Source organism: Danio rerio, chromosome 6, assembly GCF_052040795.2.
Source record: "Danio rerio strain M-AB ecotype USA chromosome 6, GRCz13ab, whole genome shotgun sequence".
Lineage (NCBI taxonomy): Eukaryota > Metazoa > Chordata > Actinopteri > Cypriniformes > Danionidae > Danio > Danio rerio.
Genome location: NC_141026.1, coordinates 59,249,077 through 59,263,220, shown reverse-complemented (window position 1 = coordinate 59,263,220; position 14,144 = coordinate 59,249,077). Strand labels below are relative to the sequence as shown.

The following is a 14,144-nucleotide window of genomic DNA, read 5'->3' as shown; positions in this document are numbered from 1 at the left end:
GCGTCAATAGCTCCGCCATCTTGCTACAGGGTAGCGCTCCTTTGAAATGAATGCGGGACCAAGGTACAGTGGAGGACTGTGGCCATCCAAAGCCAGAGATACACACATATACACATATATCTATGATCAGGAGTTTTCCTGGATGTTAGTATGTAATTTTTTTTTCTAATTACGAAAATTATAATTTTACATCACTTTTCTACATTGATGGATCAGTGACCGCACGGGCATTCCTGACAAAAAGCTTGTGTTTGTGTGTACAGAAATGTACTATCCACCCTGCCTGTTAAATTTGATCTAATCATGTCCTGAAACACAGCTCCTCTCCTGCTTTCACTTCTCATACTGACGGAGGGGGCGATTCGTTTGTGAATGAATCCCCCGAACGACTCTTTCACTAACGTTAGCTGACAATAATACAAGTTTCTGGCAGGGCAGCATCTCGTTGTCATATTTCTTTTGCATTGTTTGCTGATTTTATTCAACAAAACTAGCATAAGCCGTGTGTTTAGTGCGAGTTGGAGCTGCTTTGCCTATGGTGAATGCAGTAAGTGACTGTTATCACCAATAACGTTACCTGATTAGCACAAAAGTTCAGAACTTTCAAAAACAGAAAAAAACTTAATATTACCTATGAAATGTTCTGCCTTTGTGCTTTGTTTTCTTTGTTTTCTCGTTACTACACCCGTAGACAGCGCTAAAGTCCCGCATCTTCACGTAATAACACTGTCTTGTCTATTGCGGTTGAATGACATTTGTCCTGAGAGTACTGTACCAATGTGGCGGCGCTATTGACGCATGATGAGGGTCCATATGCGATATCTAGTGTATATACCTATGGAGGAGTTCAAGTATCTCAGGGTTTTGTTTGTGAATGAGGGATGGATGGAACATGAGATTGACAGGGGGATCGGTGCAGTGGCAGCAATAATAATATGTCGATGTATAGGTCTGTTGTGGTAAAGAAGGAGCTGAGCCTGTTGTGGAAAAAAGATTCTGGTCTGCAAAATATTCTAAGTCGCTAAGTCAAACTTTTCAAAAAATGACAAAGTCTGAGATCTCCGATGTCTTTAGGCAAAGCAGTTTATTGTTACAGCATCAGTAACAACAGAGACAGGTCGTTCGAGTGTCTGCCAAACATAGGCTTGCACACAGTTTAAATACACTTCTGTGTCTTAATACTCCACCCAAATTTACTCATCACACACCTCCATCAGCTTCTGCGCTAATGGGATCTTATATCTCTCAGGTGCCCGCCACCAATAGAATCTCAGGGTCTTTCAGGGGTCTTAACCATGTCCAATTAAGGTCTTTTCTTCCTGTTTTAAAAGTGATGGCTCAGCCAAAAAACAATGCTCAACAATTTATCTTGTTCACTGTCCACTGAGCTGTCAACTGTAAGTTCAGCTAAAGTTTATGGGTACTCATATTTTTTAGATGTCATTACAAATGAGTGTAGGCGCACGTGCAGGTGTGCCTTATCATGAGTTACAGAGCAGAACGCAGGTGTCCTTATGACCTTGCATCCATAAATCTACCCTTATTGTGACATTAATGCTGCTCTTATTTATCTTCTCATCTCTGACTGCATTTACACAGAATGACTTTTTTATTTACCAAAGCACACATACCTGATAATAATGCCACAGGTATGGGTAATAATAAAGTAGATAATAATAATAATAATAATAATAATAATACTGAAATCACTCAAATAAGCATATAAATGAGAGTAATTCATTCATCAGAAATTCATCAAAACACAATAAATTCCCCAACAAGCCAAAAGACAAAGCTTTTGATGTACTGGTCAATCTACGTTCCTACTCTCACCTATGGTCATGAGCTTTGGGTCATGACCGAAAGGACAGGATCTCTGATACCAGCAGCCAAAATGAGTTTCCTTTGCAGAGTGTCACCCGGGAGGAGCTCGGAGTTGAACTGCTGCTCCTCCACATTGGGAGAAGTCAGCTGAGGTGGCTTGAGCATCTGTTTCTGATGCCTTCTAGATGCCTACTTAGGGCTCAGGGAAGACCCAGGACACGCTTGAGGGACTATGTCTCTCGACTGGCCTGGGAAAACCTTTGGGATCCCCACAGAGGACCTGGAAGAAGTGTCTGGAGAAAGGGAGGTGTGGAGTTCTCTCGTATGTATGTATGTATGTATGTATGTATGTATGTATGTATGTACGTATGTATATGTGTGTGTGTGTGTGTGTGTGTGTGTGTGTGTGTGTGTGTGTGTATGAATTTATTTTTTATTTTATTGAATTACTATTTGTTCTTTTTCTTCTTCTAATATTATTAAAATAAACAAATACATTTATTAATATTTATCCATTTTGCAATAATATTATTAATAATTATAAATAATAATAATAATAATAATAATTATTATTATTATTATTATTTTTATTATTATTATTAGTAGTAGTAGTAAACAAACAAACAAACAGTTATTATTATTATTATTATTATTATTATTATAAATAAATAAATAAATAAATAAATAAATAAATAAATAAATAAATCATTAGTATTTTATTATTATTATTATTAATACTTTTTAGTATGATGATAACTGGAAATTTTTTTTCAAAATACATTAAATTAAAACACATTCTAATTATTTATTTTATTTCTTACTATTCATACATTTCCAGAATTAGACCATTATTAAAATGCAGCATGCATACAAGTAAAAACACAAGTAAAAAAAATAAAAAAATTGCATTTGTCTCTTGGCTGGCCTGAGAACGCCTTGGGATCCCCCGGAGGACCAGGAGGAAGTGTCTGGGGAAAGGGAGGTGTGGAGTTCTCTCCTCAGACCGCTGCCCCCACAACCGATCCTGGGAAAGCAGATATGAATGAATGAACAAACGAACGAATGAATAAATGAACTAATGAATGAGTGAATGAATGAATGAATGAATGAATGAATGAATGAATGAATGAATGAATGAATGAATGAATGAATGAATGAACGAACGAACAAATGAATGACTGAATGAATAAGAGTAGTGATTTCCAAATTTACTTGTATTTCATTGCATTGTACTATGAACATTAAAGTATATACAGGTTGTATTAGCTATTAGCTAATTAATTAAAGTTGTTAGTAACTAATTAATTGATGGTAACAAATAACCTTCACTTTTCTGATTTTGAGTATAATGCAATAATTTCAATCATTTATAAAGCTGCTTTGAAACAATAATTAATGTGAAAAGCGCTATACAAATAAACTTGAATTGAACTGAAGATACTTATCCTCATTTATCCTAGGAATTTGCATTTCTAAAGCATGCTTTGATTTTAAAGAGAGAAGAAAAACTCTAAGATAAACTCATACAAAGATCAATGTGGTAATTCTTTATTTTATTTATTCCTGTATTTAAAACAGTTTTCCTTGCATTATACAAACTGTTTTTGTATTTAAACTCATAGCATTGCTGTCTTCACGTATAGCTACTTCTAAATATTGCTTCTGAATCATATAAGATGAGCACTTTCTTTGTAATTGTGGACACTTGAGTATGCATATAAAACCGGTAGTTTGCATGCATTTAGAGGGTTATTTCGAGGGTTTTAAGCTTCATTTAAAGAGTAATTGAAGCTGTGATTTTCTAACTGACTCACTTAATTGACATCATGGACTGTCTGCATTTGCTTTCTTGCTTATTCCAGCTTTCCCTAAGTGAGTAGACTGAAATGCAAACGTTAATGACTTCTATGAATCATAACATGGTGTCTCTTTTCATATTTATCAGGCTCGACTGGCATCACATTCCGCTACATTATATTGCCTTTTTGGAGCTTGAAAAAAGTTTGCACATTCAGAAGATTTATATTTAAAGTGCCCCTATTATGCTTTTTCTTCAAATATTACTATTCATGTAGCTGTTTGTAAATGTAAAAGGTCTCACATCTCACAGTGCACATAAATGGAGTTATTGTCTCCCATAAGAAAGAGGCAATTCTGAGTTGCCTGAAAAGAGTCGTCAGTAATTCTGTGTAATGTATGCGTGGTGAAAGCCGATCCACTTTGCATACACTTTGAGGAATGAGGACTCAAGCTTAAAGAGATGTAGTAAAGCCACCGCCATTGTTTCCATTGCATTCAGGATCAAGAGCCGAAAATCAGATATATGATAATAGTTGTTTGGTTTTCAACACAGGCTGAAGTGTAAGCTGTAGCCTAATCACAACAGATTGAGTCATCTGAACAATCACAACAGACTGTATCATCTGACCAATCACAACAGAATGTGTCACCTTACCAATCAGAACACACTGTGTCATCTGACTAATCACAACAGACTGAGTAATCTGACCAATCAAAACAGACTGTGTCATCTGACCAATCACAACAGACTGGGCCATCAGACCAATCACAACAGACTTTGTCATCTGACCAATCACAACAGACTGTGTCATCAGACCAATCACAACAGACTTTGTCATCTGACCAATCACAACAGACTGTGTCATCAGACCAATCACAACGAACTGTATCATCTGACCAATCAGAACAGACTGGGCCATCAGACCAATCAGTCTGTTGTGATTGGTCAGATGACTCAGTCTCTCCTGATTGGTCTGTTGTGATTGGCCCTACTCTACTATGATTGGTCTGATGGTCCGATGTGTTCTGAATTGGTCAGATGACACAGTTTGTTGTGATTGGTCAGATGACAGTCTGTTGTAATTAGTCAAATGACATAGTCTGTTCTGTCTGGTCAGATGACGTAGTCTGTTGTGATTGGTCAGATGACAAAGTCTGTTGTGATTGGTCAGATGACACTGTCTGATGTGATTGCTCAGATGACACAGCCTGTTGTGATTGGTCAGATGACACAGTCTGTTGTCATTGGTCTGATGACAGTCTGTTGTAATTGGTCAGATGACACAGCCTGTTGTGATTGGTCAGATGACAGTCGGTTGTGATTGGTCAGATGACACAGTCTGTTGTGATTAGTCAGAGGGCCCAGTCTGTTCTGATTGGTCACTGACCATGTCTAAGTCACCTGACCAATCACAACAGGCTGAGTCATCTGTCCAATCAGAACAGACTGGGCCATCAGACCAATCAGTCTGTTGTGATTGGTCAGATGACTCAGTCTCTTCTGATTGGTCTGTTGTGATTGGCCCTACTCTGCTATGTCTGGTCTGATGGTTCGATGTGTTCTGAATTGGTCAGATGACACAGTTCTTTGTGATTGGTCAGATGACAAAGTCTGTTGAGATTGGTCAGATGACAAAGTCTGTTGTGATTGGTCAGATGACAAAGTCTGTTGTGATTGGTCAGATGACACAGTCTGTTGTCAATGGTCTGATGACAGTCCTTTTGTCATTGGTCAGATGACAGTCCGTTCTGATTGGTCACATGACAGTCTGTTGTGAATGGTCTGAGGGCCCAGTCTGTTCTGATTGGTCACTGACCATGTCTAAGTCACCTGACCAATCACAACAGGCTGAGTCATCTGTCCAATCAGGACAGGTTGGGCCATAATGAACCAATCAGAGCAGAGTAGAGCCATCTGACCAATCACAACAGACTAGGCTATCAGACAAATTAGATCAGAGTAGGACCATCTGACCAATCACAAAATATTGGACCATTGGATATATCACAAAAGACTATGTCATCTGACCAATCACAACAGACTGGGCCATCGAACCAATCAGAGCAGAGTAGGGCCACCTGACCAGTCACAACTTACTGGGCCATTTTACCAATCACTACAGACTGTGTTAGCTGACCAATGACAACAGACTAGGCCATCAGACCAATCAAAACAGACCGGGCCATCTGACCAACCAGAGCAGGTTAGGATCAGTGAGAGGCGGGCTTTAGCAGATACTGCAACAAACATTTTTTCAGACACTGTAGAGCAGAGCTAATGGCATTATGAGAAAATGAAAATGTTTTTGACCCTGGATGCGTGTCAACATATTGTAGGAGACCAACAAAACAAAACTAGCTAACTTTAAAATAGCTTAACAGAGGAAAATGAGAGCGTACAAGCTGGAATGACACCAAGGTTGAGTAAATAAGGCTGTAAGATTATAATTTTGTTCAGGGTTTAACTATAGCTGTAATGCATTTGTGTCTTCTGTCAGTGCTTGACATGCATTCAGAGTTTCCTCCGGTGAAAGCAGACCGATCTTCCACGTGTCAGCAGAACTTTTAAGGAGGCAAATTGGCTCGGGCTTGCTCAGCTCGTTTGTGTTGGGAGTATTTGCATAAATCTCAGCGTATCGACAAGAGAATGGGTTTAATTTTAAAAGCACTGCCTCGCAAGACACACAGCCTTTTCATAAAGAAGTCATAAGTTTGGAGAACAAAAATAAATAAATAAATAAATAAATAAAGCAGGCGATGCTAACAAGCTAACGCGTTTTATAAAAGAACACCATTAGTGCGATTTCAGAAACAAAGCTGCGGGTTAGATCCGTCTGTGTTAGCTCAGTTAAAAGTGGGCTGCAGGAAAATGAATGAAGGCTATAGCAGAAGCTAATTAACACTGGTGCTGAGAATAAACGGTCGTTCTGTCCACACTTTCAAAAGCAGCTGTCAGACTGCCTTTCAATTACAGCATTACAATAATTGAAAATAATTGTGAACATCATTAGTGGGAAAACTTCAATAATAAGCCCTTTTTTGGATTATAATTGTACTTTTGCTGGCGGAAAGGTCATCTTTAGACTCTCCCAGCCTAACTTCGCATGAGAAAGCTGTTGTGAATATGTCAGATTACTGAGATTAAACCCTTCAGGAGGACGACGGGTTCCTGATAATTCTTCTATTTGGATTAGAGGACGGGCAGTTTGGTGAGAACTAGAAGTGGCTTTTCTATTGACAACCTTAAGATTTTATTTTATTTTTTAATGTTTTATTTATACATTGTGAAACATTACAAAAATGTACAAAGACATAAACATGTAACAATAAGCAAATACACTGAAGAGTATTGTGAGCAAATAATAATAATAAAAATAAATAAATAACAATAAGATAACAAAAATAAATAGATAAATAAAATAAAAAACAACAACACTAGTGCAATCTTATATGCAGAAAAAACAAGTCTACAATGTGTATGTGTATTATTATTATTATTATTATTATTATTATTATTATTATTATTACTTGTCCTCTCCCTGATTTCCCATCGTCCCCTCACCTCGACATCTTTGTCATAAATGGTATTACTTTTACTTTTTGTTATCATTATTATTATCACTGTTCTGACTTGTCCTGTTATCATTTCATTATCATTATTACAAGTATTTTTACCATTATCATTATTAAGGTTGCAGTTGTTGTAGTTGTAGCGGTAGTGGTAGTAGTTGTAGTAGTAGTCATTGTAATAGTATCGATTGTTATGGGATTATTGTTATTGAGTAATTGTTATGGAGATTATTGAAGTAGTAGTTCAAGTAGTAGTAGATGTCATTGGTATAGTAGTAGCAGAGGTAATAAAGGTGTGGTTGTTACAGTAGTAGTAGTAGTAGTCGTTGTTGGTGTAGATGTAGAAGAAGTGATTGTGGTAGTAGTAGTAGTAGTAGCAGTAGACGTTGTTGTATTAGTTGTAGCAAACGCTATAGAAGTATCAGTAGTGGTAGTCATTGTTGTAGTAGTTTCAGTATTAGTTGACATTGTAGTAGTAGTAGTAGTCGTGGTTGTGGCTGTAGTAGAAGCAGTAGTAGTTGTAATATAAGTAACTTTCTGTAGTAGTAGTTGGTGTAGCACTTGTGATTTATTATTATTGTCAGTTATCATTACTGTTGTCCTTTCCTTCTTTTTACTTTCATATTTACTATCATACATTAATAAGCATTGTTGTTACTCCCTACCTCTGACTGGTTTCTTTCTATATGTTTTATCTATATCTGTGACACTTGCTTCATTTTCCTTATGTATGTACTCGGACCCGTCCACCAAGTTACCTTTACATGCATACACACGCACACACGCACACTCACGCACATACCAGTACCTGACTATATTGTTGTTGTTTTTGTTTTGTTTTTGTTTTGTTGCTTTGTATTTGTTATTTGTTGATATTTTCTTGTATTTGTAGGATCTTTGCATTTATAAAAAATAAAAAAAACAAGTCTACAATGTGTTGACCAGAAATAGTTTCCCATAAAAGCTAGACATTAGGGGGTGGGGACTTAATCAGAAGGAGCAGGGTCAAGCTGAAGAGTTTGGACATATTTGCGAAGGGGTCACAATTTAATAAAAATAGTGCTAGTTCGGTGAAGAGAGTACCTAATTTTTTTCTAATGTCATAAAAAAAGAACATTTCTAATCCAACATGAGTGAGAAGGAAGGTGAGGTTATTATTTTGAGCAAATAATAATAATAAAAATAAATAAATAATAATAAATAAATATAAGATAATAAAAATAAATAGATAAATAAAATAAAAAAAACAACAACACTAGTGCAATCTTATATACAGAAAAAAAAGTCTACAATGTGTATGTGTATTATTATTATTATTATTATTATTATTATTATTATTATTATTATTATTATTACTTGTCCTCTCCCTGATTTCCCATCGTCCCCTCACCTCGACACCTTTGTCATAAATGGTATTACTTTTACTTTTTGTTATCATTATTATTATCACTGTTCTGACTTGTCCTGTTATCATTTCATTATCATTATTACAAGTATTTTTACCATTATCATTATTAAGGTTGCAGTTGTTGTAGTTGTAGCGGTAGTGGTAGTAGTTGTAGTAGTAGTCATTGTAATAGTATCGATTGTTATGGGATTGTTGTTATTGAGTAATTGTTATGGAGATTATTGAAGTAGTAGTTCAAGTAGTAGTAGATGTCATTGGTATAGTAGTAGCAGAGGTAATAAAGGTGTGGTTGTTACAGTAGTAGTAGTAGTAGTCGTTGTTGGTGTAGATGTAGAAGAAGTGATTGTGGTAGTAGTAGTAGTAGTAGTAGCAGTAGACGTTGTTGTATTAGTTGTAGCAAACGCTATAGTAGTATCAGTAGTGGTAGTCATTGTTGTAGTAGTATCAGTATTAGTAGACATTGTAGTAGTAGTAGTCGTGGTTGTGGCTGTAGTAGAAGCAGTAGTAGTTGTAATATAAGTAACTTTCTGTAGTAGTAGTTGGTGTAGCACTTGTGATTTATTATTATTGTCAGTTATCATTACTGTTGTCCTTTCCTTCTTTTTACTTTCATATTTACTATCATACATTAATAAGCATTGTTGTTACTCCCTACCTCTGACTGGTTTCTTTCTATATGTTTTATTTATATCTGTGACACTTGCTTCATTTATTGACTGTTATTGTTCCTTATGTATTTACTCTGACCCGTCCCCCAAGTTACCTTTACATGCATACACACGCACATACCAGTACCTGACTATATTGTTGTTGTTTTTGTTTTGTTTTTGTTTTGTTGCCTTGCATTTGTTATTTGTTGATGTTTTCTTGTATTTGGATGATCTTTGCATTTATAAAAAAAAAAAAAGTCTACAATGTGTTGACCAGAAATAGTTTCCCATAAAAGCTGGGCATTAGGGGGTGGGGACTCAATCAGAAGGAGCAGGGTCAAGCTGAAGAGTTTGGACATATTTGCGAAGGGGTCACAATTTAATAAAAATAGTGCTAGTTCGGTGAAGAGAGTACCTAATTTTTTCTAATGTCATAAAAAAAAAGAACATTTCTAATCCAACATGAGTGAGAAGGAAGGTGAGGTTATTATTTTGAGCAAATAATAATAATAAAAATAAATAAATAATAATAAATAAATATAAGATGATAAAAATAAATAGATAAATAAAATAAAAAACAACAACACTAGTGCAATCTTATATACAGAAAAAACAAATCTACAATGTGTATATGTATTATTATTATTATTATTATTATTATTATTATTATTATTATTATTATTATTATTATTCATATTATTATTACTTGTCCTCTCCCTGATTTCCCATCCTCCCCTCACCTCGACATCTTTGTCATAAATGGTATTACTTTTACTTTTTGTTATCATTATTATTATCACTGTTCTGACTTGTCCTGTCATCATTTCATTATCATTATTACAAGTATTTTTACCATTATCATTATTAAGGTTGCAGTTGTTGTAGTTGTAGCGGTAGTGGTAGTAGTTGTAGTAGTAGTCATTGTAATAGTATCGATTGTTATGGGATTATTGTTATTGAGTAATTGTTATGGAGATTATTGAAGTAGTAGTTCAAATAGTAGTAGATGTCATTGGTATAGTAGTAGCAGAGGTAATAAAGGTGTGGTTGTTACAGTAGTAGTAGTAGTAGTCGTTGTTGGTGTAGATGTAGAAGAAGTGATTGTGGTAGTAGTAGTAGTAGTAGCAGTAGACGTTGTTGTATTAGTTGTAGCAAACGCTATAGAAGTATCAGTAGTGGTAGTCATTGTTGTAGTAGTATCAGTATTAGTAGACATTGTAGTAGTAGTAGTCGTGGTTGTGGCTGTAGTAGAAGCAGTAGTAGTTGTAATATAAGTAACTTTCTGTAGTAGTAGTTGGTGTAGCACTTGTGATTTATTATTATTGTCAGTTATCATTACTGTTGTCCTTTCCTTCTTTTTACTTTCATATTTACTATCATACATTAATAAGCATTGTTGTTACTCCCTACCTCTGACTGGTTTCTTTCTATATGTTTTATCTATATCTGTGACACTTGCTTCATTTTCCTTATGTATGTACTCAGACCCGTCCACCAAGTTACCTTTACATGCATACACACGCACACACGCACACTCACGCACATACCAGTACCTGACTATATTGTTGTTGTTTTTGTTTTGTTTTTGTTTTGTTGCTTTGTATTTGTTATTTGTTGATGTTTTCTTGTATTTGTATGATCTTTGCATTTATAAAAAAAAAAAAAAAGTCTACAATGTGTTGACCAGAAATAGTTTCCCATAAAAGCTGGACATTAGGGGGTGGGGACTTAATCAGAAGGAGCAGGGTCAAGCTGAAGAGTTTGGACATATTTGCGAAGGGGTCACAATTTAATAAAAATAGTGCTAGTTCGGTGAAGAGAGTACCTAATTTTTTTCTAATGTCATAAAAAAAGAACATTTCTAATCCAACATGAGTGAGAAGGAAGGTGAGGTTATTATTTTGAGCAAATAATAATAATAAAAATAAATAAATAATAATAAATAAATATAAGATAATAAAAATAAATAGATAAATAAAATAAAAAAAACAACAACACTAGTGCAATCTTATATACAGAAAAAAAAGTCTACAATGTGTATGTGTATTATTATTATTATTATTATTATTATTATTATTATTATTATTACTTGTCCTCTCCCTGATTTCCCATCGTCCCCTCACCTCGACACCTTTGTCATAAATGGTATTACTTTTACTTTTTGTTATCATTATTATTATCACTGTTCTGACTTGTCCTGTTATCATTTCATTATCATTATTACAAGTATTTTTACCATTATCATTATTAAGGTTGCAGTTGTTGTAGTTGTAGCGGTAGTGGTAGTAGTTGTAGTAGTAGTCATTGTAATAGTATCGATTGTTATGGGATTGTTGTTATTGAGTAATTGTTATGGAGATTATTGAAGTAGTAGTTCAAGTAGTAGTAGATGTCATTGGTATAGTAGTAGCAGAGGTAATAAAGGTGTGGTTGTTACAGTAGTAGTAGTAGTAGTCGTTGTTGGTGTAGATGTAGAAGAACTGATTGTAGTAGTAGTAGTAGCAGTAGACGTTGTTGTATTAGTTGTAGCAAACGCTAAAAGTATCAGTAGTGGTAGTCATTGTTGTAGTAGTATCAGTATTAGTAGACATTGTAGTAGTAGTAGTCGTGGTTGTAGCTGTAGTAGAAGCATGTAGTAGTTGTAATATAAGTAACTTTCTGTAGTAGTAGTTGGTGTAGCACTTGTGATTTATTATTATTGTCAGTTATCATTACTGTTGTCCTTTCCTTCTTTTTACTTTCATATTTACTATCATACATTAATAAGCATTGTTGTTACTCCCTACCTCTGACTGGTTTCTTTCTATATGTTTTATCTATATCTGTGACACTTGCTTCATTTATTGACTGTTATTGTTCCTTATGTATGTACTCGGACCCGTCCACCAAGTTACCTTTACATGCATACACACGCACATACCAGTACCTGACTACATTGTTGTTGTTTTTGTTTTGTTTTTGTTTTGTTGCTTTGTATTTGTTATTTGTTGATGTTTTCTTGTATTTGTATGATCTTTGCATTTATAAAAAATAAAAAAAACAAGTCTACAATGTGTTGACCAGAAATAGTTTCCCATAAAAGCTGGGCATTAGGGGGTGGGGACTCAATCAGAAGGAGCAGGGTCAAGCTGAAGAGTTTGGACATATTTGCGAAGGGGTTCCCACAATTTATTAAAAATAGTGCTAGTTCGGTGAAGAGAGTACTGTAGGGATAGTTTACAGTTTAACCCAAAGAATGACCAGTCTGGTAGATGAAGAAGAGCCGGAGTCAGAGATTTAAATAAATAAATGAAGTCTACTGAAGATAGTTTGCAGTTACATCAACAGAAGCCAGCTTCAACACTCGCAATGAGTTCCTAGGCCGCTCTGCTTACAATCACCAATCAATAACAGTTATACTCTCACATAACGTCATTAACTGCGTCATACATACTGGTGTTCTAACCTGATTGGTTAAAACACAGATAGACTAGGAAAATTTCCACGTGGGGTTCGTGCGTACAATTCTGAACATTATCTTAAGCATAAACGTCAGACATCCTTTAGACTAATTAGAGCTGACTCCAGACCTGTGAAATGGATCAACAATCAAACAGAGCACACACACTTAAAGTATAATCTGTTTCTAATCCAAGGCTGAGTGTACTGTCAGCTGTCTTTATCAAAACTGGTTAAAAAGTGGTATAATCTACATTCAGGCAGTTATATTCTTACTACACAAAGTCTATCTTGAATAAAAGTAGAATCACTTTAAAAGAATTAACCGTAAAAATAACAAAATTACTTCAGACATTTTAGATAGTATTAACTCCTAGAAATAACAATAGGAACAGTTGATTCCAGTCCTCAGCCCTCAGTTCCACTCAAGGTCTCCATGACCTCTGACCTAGTTTGCTGGCTCCTGAAAATAGGTATAAAGAGACAGGCAAATGCACTGAACATTCTTATATTAAGCAATGTGTTAACTTATTCATTCATTAAAAGCAACACTGAAAGCTCGATCACCCTTTGACTTGCAGCGAGACCGAGGGACAGACAAAAGAAACTGGTCATTGGATCTTAAGAGTCTACAAGCTGTATATGGCCTAATAAGCTCGCTGACATAGGCTTGTCACCGTACCTTGTGTTCTCACTCTCTCCAGTTCTATGTTACAGATTACCTTCAGTCACCTGCTTTTCTAGTATTCACAGGTCATCGGAGTGATTCGCTCCACCTGTTTCTTATCCCTTTGTTCCTATTTATAGCACGTCATTTCCCTTCATGTTTGTCAGTCTGTTGTCGTTGGTGTGTGTGTATAAATGTGTGTATAGTCTGTTACTCACCCCATATTTGTGTCCAGGGCTGCCAGTGAACAATTCTCCCGTTGTTTCTGGACTGTTTTCCACGGCACTCACCCGATTGGGTTTTTTGTTCCTTTGCAAAGACTTTCTCCTTAATAAACACTTTGTGTTCTGCACTTGAGTTCACTCCTTCTTCTACCCGTGACATAAGCTGGGGCAGAACTGTGCAAAGCTTTATAAGTGAAAAGAAGAATTTTAAAATTTAATAAAAAATAGTGCTAGTTCGGTGAAGAGAGTACCTAATTTTTTCTATTTTCATAAAATAAAGAACATTTCTTATCCAACAAGAGTGAGAAGGAGGGTGAGGGCTCTTCCAGTTCAGAAGAATTAATCGCCTAGCCAGAAGGGTAAAGAAGGCTACAAAGTCTACAAAAAGAGAGGGTAAAGTGTGGTTGGGCGGAAGAACCCCAAATAAACCAATAATTGGACATGGTGGGATATCAACAGTGGTAATAGCTGATAGCGAGAGAAATATTTGTCTCCAAAAAGAAAGCAGGGAAGGACAGGACCAAAACATATGGAATAAAGTAGCTGTACCAGAAGGACACCTG

General features: G+C 35.6%; 1 long non-coding RNA gene across 1 annotated transcript in view; it reads right to left on the bottom strand.

Moving 5' to 3' along the window:
- Positions 1-2,612: 2,612 nt before the first annotated feature.
- LOC147836539 (uncharacterized) overlaps positions 2,613-14,144 on the bottom strand; it is a 75,194-nt gene continuing 63,662 nt past the window's right edge. Inside the window, exons 4-5 of the long non-coding RNA XR_015494369.1 lie at positions 13,576-13,765; positions 2,613-2,848 (exon numbers count right to left, since the gene is read on the bottom strand). This is a non-coding gene — a long non-coding RNA (uncharacterized LOC147836539). The remainder of the gene's footprint in view (positions 2,849-13,575; positions 13,766-14,144) is intronic.